A 14718-nucleotide genomic window follows, 5' to 3' on the forward strand; every position below is an offset into this window, starting at 1 on the left:
GTCCTTTGGCACAATGAGGGGGCGGGGCGGAAGATGCCGGGGTGGTGACGTCAGAGGACGTGGCCCGCCACTGCACCTGCGCGCACCGCTCCGCTGGCGTAAGGGGGCGTGGCGACTGACTCAGATGGGTGGTGACGTCAGAGGGAGAGGTCCAGTGAGGGGGCGGGGTGGGCGACTCAGATAAAGGGTGACGTCAGAGGGGGTGGTCCGTTGGCACAGTGAGGGGGCGGGGCGGATGACGTTGATGAGTGGTGATGTCAGTGAGGGTGTGGCTCGCCTCTGCGCCTGCGCGCACCGCTTTGCAGGCCAATGAAGCACGGAGCGGAAGTGAGGCGCGGGCCGGAAGTGGTGCTGTTCGCGAGGCTGAGTGGCCGTGAGGGGCGGTGAGGATGACGGTGACGGTGCGGAGCGGCTAACGGCGGGAACAGCAGCGGTTTCGTGTCGGCAATGTGTAGGTAGGAGCCGGATCACTTACTCTCCCCGCCCCTGGGTGAACCCGCAGTGACTCCCGCTGCCCGGAGCTGCCACGTCCTCTGTCAGCGGCCGGCGCCTTGTCCCTGACTGCCGGCCTTCACCCGGAGGGGGGCTCTGGAGCGGATAGAGCTCCGGCCTGGCCCATTCCAGCCGACCCCGGGGGGCACCCATTGTCCCTGGGGTAAAAGTCCAGCCTGAAACTGCCGGTCCTGGGGCTGGAATCGGCCCTTCGGCAACTGCTGATTGGCTGCCGGCTCCATTCTACCTCCTGATTGGCTGTCAGCGAGGGGATAGTCACAGACCCGGGGACAGAATGAGACAGCCCCCTGGGTGGGGGACAGACCCAGGGGAATGGGACAGACAGACAGCCCCTGGGTGGGGGACAGACCCAGGGGAATGGGACAGACAGACAGCCCCTGGGTGGGGGACAGACCCAGGGGAATGGGACAGATAGCCTCTGGGTGGGGACAGACCCAGGGGAATAGGACAATCAACCCCTTAGAGATGGAGCCAGGAAGTGTGAAGTGATTCATTTTGGCAGGCAGATTGTGGAGAGATGGTATAAAATAAAGGGAGAAACTCTGAAAGATGAGTAGGAACAGAAGGACCTAGGAATATATGTACATAAGCCATTGAAGAAGGCAGGGCATGTTGAGAGAGGGCAATTACTAAAGTATATGGTATCTTGGACTTTGTTATTAGGGGCATGCAAGAGTAAGGAGATCATGTTGAATTTGAATCACAGGCAGTGACTCCCGTCTTTGGCCTCATCTGGAGTACTGCATTCGATTATGGGTGCCATGCTCGCAGAATGTGAAGGCATTGGAGAAAGTCCAGATGAGATTTACAAGAGTAATTCTGGGAATAAAGAACTGTAGTTATAATACATTGGGACAATTTTCCATGGAGAAAAGAAAGCTGAGACGAGACTTGAAAGCAATATTCAAGATCCTGAGGGGCATGAGCATGGGAAATAGTGAAAAACTGTTTCCACTAAAGAGAGCATCAAGAATTAAAGGGCAAAAGGAGTAAAAGTAATGAGAAACAAAATCACCCAGAGGATGTCTGGAGTCTAAAACACACTTCCCAAGAGGATATTGGAGCCAGGTTCGATCGAGGTATTCAACAGGGAATTGGATTTTTATCGAAAAGAATGTGCAAGTTTACAGTGATAAGGCAGGGGAGTAGGACTAGGTAGAATGCTCTTTCGGAGAGCCGGTGCAGACTTGATGGGCTGAATGGTGGCCTGTACTGTAAACATTTTTGAAATGGGACAGACACTCAGCCCCTGGGTGGTGACAAACCCAGGGAGATTGCGTCCGTCAGTCAGCCTGCCCCAGGGTGGGGGAAATTTTGTTTCCCCTCTCCAAGTGTCAGTCGCACTAATGCTTGTCATCAAAGCATTAGATACAGTTTGAACTCTGCAGATAAAGGTGTAAACACTGCTATTGCTGGCTTATTTTTGGTGAAGGCACTCGTGAGTTGATCTATTTCCAGTTGGAGTATTCTCTTTCCCTGGCCGTTTGGTCTGATTATAGAGCAGTAACAGTATGAAAAGTTATATTGATATTTGATAGCGTTGAGTTGTCATGAACTTCCTGAAGTTGGCTGTGGGAGCTGGTTCTCAAGCACTACGTGATTCCATTGGAAACCACCATAAAGCCACAAATGTTTGTCATGTTATAGCTTCAGTTTGTTGGTGAACAAAAAATAAAATTGGAATAGAAATTCCAATGTACAAAATCATTTCCCGTTCACTCCCATCTTTTGTGGCCAGTTTCTGTCAGATGTTTTTCATAGTTTGTTCTTTAACCTTCTTTAGTGTACATGAATAAATAAACTGAAGCACGTTTATTGCAGGAAGGTATATAGTGGGAGTTCTCCAGGGGCTGCTGTCAGGAGCACAGCTTTTCTTGATGTATATTAATAACCTGGACTTTGGTGTACAGGGCACAAAAGCTGAAGACTTGGAAATATTGTGAATTGTAAATGTGATAGTGGTTGACTTCAAGAGAATACAGACAGGCTTGTGGAATGGGCAGATGCCTGACAGATGAACTTTAATGCAGAGTAGTCTGAAGTGAAACAGTTTGTTCAAAGAATAAAGAGAGGCATCAAAAAGTAGGAGTGCAGAAACTGAATGTTTTGGGGGTATATTTGCATAAATCATTGAGGATGGCAGGACAGGTTGAGAAAGTGGTTTAAAGCATATTGGATCCTGGGCTTTATAAATAACATATATGGAGGTTACAGTAAATCTGTACAAAACACTGGTGCGGCCTCAGCTGGAGTATTGTCTGATTTGAATGCAGCAGATTTTCTAAATCTGTTCCTGTAGCAACTGATTTGTATACACTAATAAACCTGCTGCATTCGTTGAAGCAAAATGCAGCACAAGTAAGAAAAGCAACTGTTGGGCGTGTGTCAGGATGACTCCTCAAACCAGACTGTGTTCTGTAAAAGTTCTGATGGCTGTTAGAAAGGCAAAGAAATGAAGTGTGAATAATGGAAGCTGCACTGTTTCATTTGTCACCCCACTTGAAGTTGGAATTGGATTGTTGACAGTAGCTGTCCTAAACATACCTTTGTCGAAATGCAGTGAAACTGGACTTGACATTGAGATATTTGCCATACTTGTTTCGTGCCATACTTTTGCAAGGTTATACTTATAAAATGATAACTCATATGAAACATGTTGTGACATCATTGGTATTTTGAGTAGAAGTATCAATTTTGTTTCAGGAAAGCAAAATGCCTCCTATTGAAGAAAGTGAGTGTTTTTTCTCTATTACTAAGGTATATTTATATTTTCCATCCTTCTGTTGTTGACAGCAGTACTGAGTCAGCAGCATGTAGATTCTCTTAGTCAGTTCATTTGTGATCCAGAAAGAACACTTCACCTAATTAATACATCTTCCATCCAATCTGTACCTTTTTTGAAGATTGGGAGTTGAGTACAGGAGTCACCACCCTCTAGAGCTGTTTGAATAACTTTGCTTTTTAAATTTATATTATGACGGTAAAGAACCGATCATTTTTCCAATTTTGGACCTCAAGTCCTAGGTTTGGATGTTTCTATGGGGGTAATATTGGCAAGTGTAAGGAAAAAGCTGTATTCCAACATTATGTAATCATATCAGAGTGTACCTTACAGTCAGGTGAGCTGAATCTTACAGTCAGCTGATCTTTCAGTCAGGTCAGCAGCACGGTAGCACAGTGGTTAGCACTGCTGCTTCACAGCTCCAGGGACCTGGGTTCGATTCCCGGCTTGGGTCACTGTCTGTGTGGAGTTTGCACATTCTCCTCCTGTCTGCGTGGGTTTCCTCCGGGTGCTCCGGTTTCCTTCCACAGTCCAAAGATGTGCGGGTTAGGTTGATTGGCCATGCTAAAATTGCCCTTAGTGTCCTGGGATGCATAGGTTAGAGGGATTAGTGGGTAAATATGTCGGGATATGGGGGTAGGGCCTGAATGGGATTGTGGTCGGTGCAGACTCGATGGGCCGAATGGCCTCTTTCTGTACTGTAGGGTTTCTAAGATTCTAAGAATATTTCCATCTCTTACACTTGGTATTGTTATCAGCTATTGTTTTATGCTAGCACGTGTATAGTTTTATTCTGTGTGTCTGTACCCACAAGGAACTAATAACCAAACTTGTGAAAATCCTTGCAGCTTGTCAGGAGAGCAAACTGAATCCAGAATTTGTCCTGAATTTTAAGTCTTGCCACTATCTGATCTCACTAAAAGTAATGTTAAGTAAATAAGAGTGCTGAGAATTGGAAAGGCTCTGAATATATTTTCCGTAAATCGTGCTTAACTTATCAGCTGTGGGGATAGTTTTGTTTTCGGTAGGTTTCATTTTTCAGTTTATTAACAATGGTCTAGAGTTATATAGCACTCTTATTGTACTAAAACATCCAAGGCAATTCACAGAAGCATTATACAACAAAATTTGACACCAAGCCGCATAAGGTGATATTTGAGCTCATGGCAAAGAGGTTGGTTTAAGGCACATCTTAAATGGGGAAAGGAGGTAGAGAGGAAAAGGAATTCTGGAGCTTAGGACGTTGTCAGCTAAAGGCACAGCCATCAGTGATGCAGCAGTGAAAATTGGGGATGAGATCAGAATGAGGTGAGCACAGATATCTGGGGCCTGAGATTACAGAGTTAGGGAGGTTGGGGAGAGATTTGAAAACACGGGAGAGAATTTTAAAATTATGCCAACGTAGGTCAGTGAGCACATGGGTGGTCGGTGAACAGCACTTGGTGTGAGGAAGGGTACGAGCAGGAGAGTTTTTGATGATCTCAAGTTTAAGACGGGTAGAATTGCAAGGTTGGCTGGCCAGACGTGTGTTGCAGGTAGTCAAGTCTGGAGGTAACAAAAGGTGTGGGTGAATGAGACAAACTGAGACCAGGAATGGTCAGGTGATGTTACAGAGGTGGGATTAGTTTAGTGATGGCATGGATATATGGCCAGAAGCTCATCTCAAGGCCAAATGATACAGCAAAGTTTTGTATGGTCTGGTTTAGTCTCAGGCAGTTGGCAGGAAAGGGGATGAAGTCAATGGTTAGGGAATGGGAGCAGGGATCAAAGACAACAGTTTCAATCTTCCCAGTATTCCAAGTGGAGAACGTTTCTGCTTATCTAGTGCTTGATGTTGGATAAATAGTCTTGACAATTTAGCAACAGTGGAGGAATTGAGAGAGGCAGTGGTGAGGTAGAGCTGGGTGTCAGTGTACATGTGAAAAAAGTGCTGTGTTTCCAGGCGGCATTAGAGGCACTGAGATGAAAACTATGAAGGGGCCAAGGGTAGATTCTTGGGGACATCAGAGGTAACGGTGAGAAAGCAGAAGGGAAGTCTTTGCAAATTATACTTTGGCTGTGATTAGATATATAAGGATGGAACCAGGTGGGTGCATTACCACCAGCTGGACGATAGTGGAGAGGTGTTGGAGGAAGGTAGTGCGGGCAACTAGATCAAAAGGCCATGGGATGAGGAGGCAAAGTTTACCAATCAGTAATGTGACAGGGACAGAAGTCAGAAGTGTGCCAAATATGAGAGTTCCGGGAAAGATTGGAACGGATCTGGGAGATGACAAAAGATTCGAGGAGTCTGGAGAGGAAAGAGAGGTTAGAGATGGGATGGTAGCTTGTATGAATGATGAGGTCATGGATTGTGTTATTTTTGAGGAGGGGGTGATGATTGCAGATTTAAAAGAAAGAATGACAGTACCTGAAGCAGGAAAACTGTTAACAATATAAGCTAACATAGGAGACTGGAAGGGAAATAGTGTGGTCCGCAGTTTAGTAGAAACCGGTTGATCTTGTAGACAAGATAAGCATGAGAAGAGCTAACAGTGAAACTAAAGATGCAAGTTAAGGGCTGGGCAAGTGAGATCTTTAGAGGAAGTTTGGCCCAGTGAGCTAATGGAAAGGAAGAAAGCAGCAGGGAGAGCTGGTCGGATTGTCTTAATCTTAGTAAAAAGCCCACTTGAACTTGTTGTAGGTGAGGGAGGTGGGTTTAAAGACAGTGTGTAATAGAGGAAAAAAACATTTAACAGACATCTGATAGTGCTTTCTGTTGCCTTGCTTGATCTGGCAGCAAGTGGATAAACCAGTTGTCCACCACATCCTTTCACATCTGTGTCCTTTGTACTTAAGGAAGCGGAGGGCAGGACTGGGGAAAAGGCCAGGGTGAGGGAGAGCAATGGTTTTATTGGGGGATTAGAGCATCAAAGGTGGAGGAGAGCAAATCAGCAGCTGCAAAAATGACGTGGCAAACGGAGGGACGGAGGCCGGATAGTGGGCATTTGGAAAGTGTAGTTGTAAGCAAATTAGGGGATTATCTTTACTGGGGTCAACACAGAAGGAGGTGATGTTGGGGGCGTGACAATTGATACAAGAAAGTGATCAGAGACCACCTTATATTACATTGCTGATAAGGTACTTATGTTTCATTGTAATGTATGTTTTATTGAAGCACGTGAGAACAATTGATCGCTATTTCCTATCTACTTTAGTGTCTTATCTGTCACTGCTGCAGGGTATAGACGAAAGGAGCACAGCTGCTCAAGAGGATTTCAGTTGTTTATATTGAATAGACAACTGAAAATATTGAAGTTGAGTGAATGACATTGTGAAGATTAATATAGGTTGTAGACTGAAAACCTTCATCAATGATGTAGTTGAGTTAAATATTTTCTTTTACAGTATTTTGATACAGATGCAGTATTTCAAATGCAGCTATCAGAAAACCAGACACTTATAAGCTGTAATGCATAAATTTTAATTATTAAATGAGTAACATACCAGCTTGTTTGGCTAGGTGCCTTGTTGTTATCAGCCTCACTGTCAGTCTTTTCTCATGCTCTGGGTGGCCCCAATGACCCTTGACCCCACCCAGTTCAGCCTGACCCAACCCATCCCGGCAGCATGATTTCTAAACCCATCAATAAACCTAACTACTGCAAAAAAAAATGAAGGACTGGTCTCCAGGATTGCTCGACCTACAAACAAGAGAAAGTGGACTTGTTTTAACTGTGTCTGCAATTCATAAACTCTCCACTCCATGCTAAAAGGGTGACTATATTGAGGTAATACCAGTCTAGGTATAGAAGGTTCTGACATTAGTTTACTCGGAACCTGCTTCAAGTCGAACAAAGGGGCATGCTGAAAAACAAAATGCCTTCAGATGTCTTCCATCAAACCAAGATACCACTGGGGCTTTCTTGCTATCCTACCAAAGGTATGTTATAATAAAATCAGCAACAAGAACCCATAGCAAACCCGGGCAGTCTCGGTGATCTAGTAGCACAAGAAGATAGGGTAAAGCTACCAGCAGATCACACCCAACCCAAAATGCCCAATTGGCAGCAGGGAAGAAGTTCTTGAGTTGATTGGTACATGATCTCAGACCTTGTATCTTATTCCCACAAAGAAGGTGGAAGCAAGTATGTTCAGGGTGCGTGGGGTCCTTGATTATGCTGGCTGCTTTTCCGACAGACACAGTCCAGAGATTGTCGGTTTGAGACATTCTACCTGTGGTGGTAAATGAACCAAGGTATTTGAGAAGTGATTTATTTATGATAGTTCCTAAATCTTTCTTAAATAAAGCATGACAAGCTAAGACTCATTTAAATGTAAAGATTCGGAGCAAAAGGACCTATTATTGTAGAATATTTCTCCCATAGTTATATTATATTTGGCCGTTTCTTTTAGCTGTTCACAATACTGTTAGCAGAACAGGTCAGTACTATTAAAGAGACTATAATTGGAAGTAGTCTAATGACGCAAGAGTTTGTATTTATGTAATGCTTTTCATGGCCTCGGCACATTGTCGTTTTCTAGACAACATAGTACATTTGAAATGTATACACTAATAAAAGGAAATACAGCAACTAATTTGCTTAAAGTCTCTCAAACGGTAGTTAGTTGAAAGATAAATATTGGCCAAGACACTTGAAGAGATCCCTGCTCATCTTCAGTTAGTGCCATGTGATCTTTCATATCCACCTGGGAGAGCAGGTGAGACCTCGGTTTGACATTTTTTCAAAAAGGAAAAATGTATTACTCCATTACTGCCCCACTGAAGTATCAGACTACGTGAAAATGTTTCTCAAATGGGCTTTGACTTTCTGACTCAGACGAGAAGGCTATCACAGAGCCAAGACTAGCACTTCACTTTTGCCTCATTTCTGATCAATTGGATTAATGGATGATGGTATAAATATATATTTTGTTGACTTATCTAAGGATGGCAAACTGATCATTCTTGATTTGCCTACATAGTATTTTCAATTTTAGCAGAATGAACCGATTAAAGTTAACCAATTTAGCAGAATGAAACCTGGGTACCAAGGAGAGATTACATAAGGTTGTGTTCCCTGGGATCTAGAAAAGTAAGGGATGGTTTGATAAAAGTTTAAGGTAGCAAAGGACAGAGGTAGGATCGATAGAAACTTGCTGCAATGGGGAATCTAGTACTCGGAGGCGCAGCATTAAAATTAGAGCCAGATTTTTCAGGAGGAACGTTAGAAAATGCATGCACATGTGCATGTACGAACACACAGGTAGAAGTTCGGAACTCTGCTGCAAATGGCAATTGCTACTTGATCACTTGCTAATTTTAAGTCCAAGATGCATAGATTTTTGTTAACCAAAGATATTAAGGGATATGGGGCAAAGTCAGATCTATGGAGTTGGATTACAGATCAACTATAATCTTGCTGAATAGTGTTAGACACTTACGGGGTTGACCTATTTATGTTCTCATGACAGTCATTTCATTTGCAGTGGTACTTACAATTGGCATTGCTTTGATTCTTAGTGAGAAATTGCCTAAAACACACTGGCCTGTTTTACTGAAGGTAAGACTTCAAAGGTGTTTAGTGTTAAAGCTTTAGTATACATATCAAGACTTAATTTTACTATTAGTGAACGTTTATAATGTAACTCTCAGTATTGTACTTTTTATAGAATCTCAAATGATATAGAACAGAAGGAGAGCATTTAGCCCATCGAGCCTGCCAACCCTTTGTGGAGCTATTCAATGTACATCCAAGTTAGGATGTTGAATGACTTGGAAGGAGGTTTGAGCTGGTGGTATTTCCACATGCCTGCTTTACGGTGCACCAGAGAGAAATATTTAAGATGGTGGATGGAGTGTTGATCAAGTGGAAAACTTTATCCAAATTGGTGTCGAGCTTCGCAAGTATTTCTCCAGGCAAGTGAAGAGTGTTCCATCACTCTCCTGACTTGTAGATAGTGAAAAGGTTTTGAGGAGTTCTGATGCGAGTTGCTGATCGACCTCTGACCTGCTTTTGTTGCCACAATATTTATGTGACTCGTCCTGTTAAGTTTCTGCCAATGGTGACCCCAGGATCATGAAAAGAACTAATGCAAACAGTTTCTAGCAGAAAAATAAAATACTGTAGATGCTGCAATCTGAACTAAAAACAGAAATGCTGGAAGCACTCAGCAGACCGTACGGGAGCTGAGGAGAGAGAAACAGAGTTAAGGTTTTGGGTCAACGACCTTTCATCAGAACTGGTAAAGTTAGAAATGTAGTAAACGTGGAAACATAGAAGATAGGAGGAGGCCATTTGGCCCTTCAAATCTGCTCCGCCATTCATCACGATCATGGTTGATCGTCCAACTCAATAGCCTAATCCTGTTTTCTCCCCATAACCTTTGATCCCATTCGCCCCAAGTGCTATATCTAGCCGCCTCTTGAATACATTCAATGTTTTGGCATCAACTACTTCCTGTGAGAATGAATTCCACGGGCTCACCACTCTTCGGGTTAAGAAATGTCTCCTCACCTCCGTCCTAAATGGTTTAACCCAAATCCAAGCGACTAGTAGACTGCAGCACATCTCTAACTTCCCCCCCAGTTTTGATGAAAAGTCATTGACTTGGAGCCTTAACCTTTATTATTTGCTTGGAATGAAAGCTGTGGCTCTTTTGGATCCAGCAACAAGAAATCATCTTTATAGTCTAATATGTGACTAGACATTTAATCTTTATTAAAATGGATGTACTAAATGTGAATTAGGGCAATAAGTTTTAACCTGTTGTAATCAATTTAATTACAGTTTCTTATCAAGGTTTTTGACATAACCGTTAAATTGGCTTGAGTAGGATGAAGGTACGCTGTTTCAAATTGGTTGATTATATTTACGTTAAACACACTGTGAATTGAGCAAGTCACTTGAATTGTTCAATTTATTGCAGTTGAGGCTTAGAGCTGCAGGATAGGGCATATGCATAGCAATCAAGCATATTCTCATTACAACTTCAGTTAAACTGATTAAAAGGAGTTTGTTGTGTTCTGTGAAACCAAACAGTTTTTGTGTGAGCAAACCTGAGGTTGCATTACATCTGAGCAAACAGTGACATTGATATGCTGCAGCCTGGTGAAAGCTGGGAAGAACGTTGCACAGCTTGGAAAATTGATGCTGTGGATTTATTTGACAAGGTGATGGTGAACACAAAAGGTGCAGCATCACAGCCGCCCCCCCCCCCCCCCCCCCCCTCCTCCTCCTCCTCCCACCTTTGATGTGAATCCAGGTGGTCAGATGATGTGCACTTCTCTCTACCTGGCACAGAATGGGGATAGGGCCTGGGTAGGATTGTGGTCAATACATTCTCGATGGGCCGAGTGGTCTCCTTCTGCACTATAGATTCTATGACAGAAAGTATCAATGGCCAAGATCCAGGGGATCACATCACTTGACTACTTATTTATCATCCACAGCACTGAAGTCTTCAAGTAAATATATCAACAAAATTATGTACAGATGTTGAAACATATGAAGCTTGAAAACTCTAAAACCCTCGTTAGTATATAATTCTGAGTGCAGTTTCCCATGAGCTCCATTTTCCCTCATTTTTTATTTTTTTCCTTCAGTGGAGAATGAGAGTTTGTGGTGGCACAGCTATGGAACATATGACATTACTCTTTAACTTCTAACTCATGCTAAAAGTTATTTAAAAACTAGAAATAATGACATGGGCGTTCCCCTTCTCTGACTCTAGTTTTCAGCCTATCCACTTTAATGAAAGCCACATTACTTACTGGCCGGTGAGCACAGAAGCAATAACCATGGCCGGTGTCCTTCAGTGCAGTCTTGTTACATCTTTCAGTTTATGATGCAATCTGTCTTTATGACCTGGCATATTCTTAGTTTAAGCAGTTGCTTCTGTTTGTAACTTTAACAAATTGTGAAGCATTTGGTCACTTGGGGTGGGGGGGTGGGGTGGGGAGAGGAGGAGGAAGGAGTGTGTGTGTGGCTTTAATTAGACTGAAATAAATTGGTGTTATACTGTCATTGCCATGTAGTAGTAAGTTTTAGCTGAGCTGCTGTTTGTTTTTCTTTGCAGAAGTATATGCATGCAAAAGCTTAAATTATGCAAAAGTCTTTAGTTCATTCAACTAGATGCAACATAGAATACCTAATTTAAAAGAGATGTTTCTGCATTGCATGGTAAATGATTAAGAATTATGCTATATTAGACGGGTATTATAAGATTTTGTGGAGTTGTAAAAACTGGTGTAGTGAGATTTCAAATACAATACCAGTGCCTGGAAATGCTGCTGCTGTGTTTGGAACTGTCATTGTAAAACCAGTTGCCCTTCTGTCATTTAATTTACATGGCATGCAGTTTGTAAAATTAAACAGGATAGTGCAGTCTCTCCTGAACAATTTACCGTAACAACTTTAAAGTGTGGCATTCACCACTGAATTTGCATTAAACTGTGGTCCTGCAAAAATAAAGTATGTTAATCGGATTGGTTTGATGTGTGACTGGGCTTTCTTCGGGACAACTTATGAATAGTTGAGCCTTGATCAAGTTGAACTTTTAATGAAGTTGGGATATTGCCAGAGCAGGCATGTCCAGTACTTTTCACCATTTGGGTATTGGTTTGAACTTGGTAATCTGAAGTATAATTTCAAAATTTGAGCTCGACACCAAAGTGAGAGGTTTGGTTAATCCAGAGATGGACTGGAACAATATACAAGAAGACTTGGATGTGGTGTATTTGGGTTTTCAGAAGGCTTTTAAAAATTCTTAGACAGGAGCTTAGCAAATAAAATTAGAGCACAGGGGATTGGGGGAAATATACTTGTATGGATTGAGAATTCGTTATCAAACAAAGTAGAGAGTAGAAATAAATGGATCATTAGACATCTCTTTCCAAACTCATTACACTACCATCCAGAAGGAGAAGGGCAGCAGACATGTGGGAACGCCACCACCTGGAAGTTCCCCTCCAAGCCACTCACTAACCTGACTTGGGAATATATTGTCATTCCTTCACTGTCACTGAGTCAAAATCCTGGGACTCCCTCCCTAACAACGCTGTGGGTGTGCCTGCACCACATGGATTGGACAGCAACAGTTCAAGAAGGCATTTCACCACCACCTTAAGGGCAATAAATACTGACTTAGGCAGAAACACCCACATCCCATGAATTAATTTTTAAAAAAATCTTGGGCTGGCAGGCTGTTACTAGTGGAGTACCACAAGGATCAGTGCTAGATCCACAGCTGGTCACAATCTGTAATGATTTGGATGTGGGAGCCATTTATAATATTTCCAGATTTGCTGACGTCACCAAAGTGAGTGGGAGTACAAGTTGTGAGGAGAGTACAAGGTGGCTTCAAGGTGACTTGGACAGGTGAAGTAAATGGGCTGGATGATGGAATATAATGTGAATAAGTGTGAAGTTATTCACTTTGGTCAAAAAAAGCAAGGCAGAATATTTTTTAAATGGTTAGAGGTTGGGAAGTGTGGGTGTCCAAAGGAATCTGAGCGTCCTTGTTCATGAGAAACTCAAAGCTGGCATGCAGATGCAGCAAGCAATTGGGTAAGCAAATGGTATGTTGACATTCATGGTGAAGGAATTTGAGTCCAGGGTTAAGGATGTCTTGCTGCAGTTATATAGAACCTTGGTAAGACCTCAGCTGTGGAGTAATATGCACAGTTCTGGTCCCCTTATCAAAGGAAGGATATATTTGTCAGAGAAGTAGTGTGACAGATGTTCACCAGGTTAACCTCTGGGATGGACTTAGAAGGAGAGATTGAGGAGATCGGGCCTGTTAATAATTGGGCCTTAGACTTTTGAGGTCTAAGGGGTGACCTCATTGATACTTGTGAAATTCTAACAGGGCATGACAGGGTGGATGTCAATAAAATGTTTCCCTTGACTAGTGAGTTTAGAACCAGGAAGTATAATCTCAGGATAAGGGGTAAGCCATTTAAGACTGAGCTGAGGAGAAATTTCTTCACTCAGCAGGTGGTAAATCTTTGAATTCTTTACCCCAGAGGGCTGTGGTAGCTCAACTATTATTCATGTTCAAAACCTAAATCAATCGATTTCTGAAGACTAATGGCAAAGTGTTATGGAGTACGGGAAAGTGGAGTTGAAGTCGAAGATCAGCCATAAGATCAGCCGTGATTGAATTGAACTCCACTTTCTTGTGATCTTGGTCTACACGATGTACCTAATGTCAGGTTTTTCGATTGAGATAATTTAAGGCATTTGAGTTTCCATTTGGTAATCCACTAGCATCGGCTTGGTAATATTCTCACCCCGATGGAATATTTGTAGTTTTAAGCACTGCTCCAGAACTTTGGCACAGTTATAAGAAGTCTTCAATCTGTTATACTTGGCATTCTCTGACATTACAAAAATGGATTTTACGTGCGCTACCACATTGATGTTTCGAGAAGCTTACTGTGCACAAATTGACTACATTTCCAAAGTACTTTGGCTGTAAGGTACTTTGATCACGAAAGATGCCATATAAGTGTGAGTCTTTAATTGCAAGTCTTTCTAATCTATCTCACTTTGTGAATGAGGTCCTATATTAGCAACTTGCAGCAACATGTGTCATCTATGTTGATAGGTATTTGGGGAATTAAGTTAATAAAGGCACTGAGATTTGGTCAGAATTTGACATTAAAGCTGGGACACCAAGATACAAAGTAGGAATATTAAACAGTAATTATGTTACTCCAGTCAAAAATGAAGAACCTTCACATTCCCAAAAGGACTGCAGAGGATCACTCTTCCATCCTTCTGTGCTTAGTTACTTAGTACTTAATTTGTACTACTATGAAAAAGCTCCTCCTGTATCTAAAACCCCAGTATGCCACATTAACAGACTTATCCGAGCTTGGTGACTTGATTTTTTTAAGAGCAGTTGAATGTCTTGCTCCATTTTGAGAGTCTAAGCTTTTCCATTTGCTGTTGTGTAGTAACCTGAACGTTCGTTTACTTCCATATCTTGTTACAGCAAACACAAACTGCTTTGTCTTTGTTTCATGATCCAATGTAAAGCATTGGCGCTTTTTTTTAGCCATTCTATTTGAAATGTGTTGCTGCATAAATGATGTTTCATAATGCTACTGGTTTGAAACCAGTTGATAATATAGGATTTCACTTTGTGTAATTTGCCAGTTAACTTGTGCATTTGCAAAACAATATTCCTTCAAAGCCGGCTTGATCCAATTTGATGCTAGGATCTTGTGTGGCGGCCTAAGTTCAAACATCTTAGTAAGTAGAACTTTTTTGCAGTGGATGGAGTGGAGTGCAAATGTGACTATTCTCAAAAAATGTCGTTTTCGTTCCACTTTTAAAAATAGAAAAACATATATTTTTAAATCTGCCAGCAGAATCCAACCCGCGTCACACTGAGTGTTGGTTTCAAGTTTAATTAGAGCTACTATTTTGAATACT

The 14718-nt window shown here is 42.3% G+C and overlaps 1 protein-coding gene across 4 annotated transcripts in view; it reads left to right on the forward strand.

The window, feature by feature from the left end:
- The first annotated feature begins 256 nt into the window (after nt 1-256).
- Nucleotides 257-14718, forward strand: part of LOC144501581 (nuclear distribution protein nudE-like 1) — a 46326-nt gene continuing 31864 nt past the window's right edge. For 2 of the 4 annotated variants that reach the window (XM_078225445.1, XM_078225443.1), the window contains exon 1: nt 307-451. The gene's annotated coding sequence lies outside the window, so the exon portion shown is untranslated. Of the gene's footprint in view, nt 456-14718 lie in introns of all 4 variants that reach the window. The other 2 variants (XM_078225444.1, XM_078225442.1) reach the window with 2 other exon arrangements.

Source organism: Mustelus asterias, chromosome 12 (assembly GCF_964213995.1).
Source record: "Mustelus asterias chromosome 12, sMusAst1.hap1.1, whole genome shotgun sequence".
Taxonomy (NCBI): domain Eukaryota; kingdom Metazoa; phylum Chordata; class Chondrichthyes; order Carcharhiniformes; family Triakidae; genus Mustelus; species Mustelus asterias.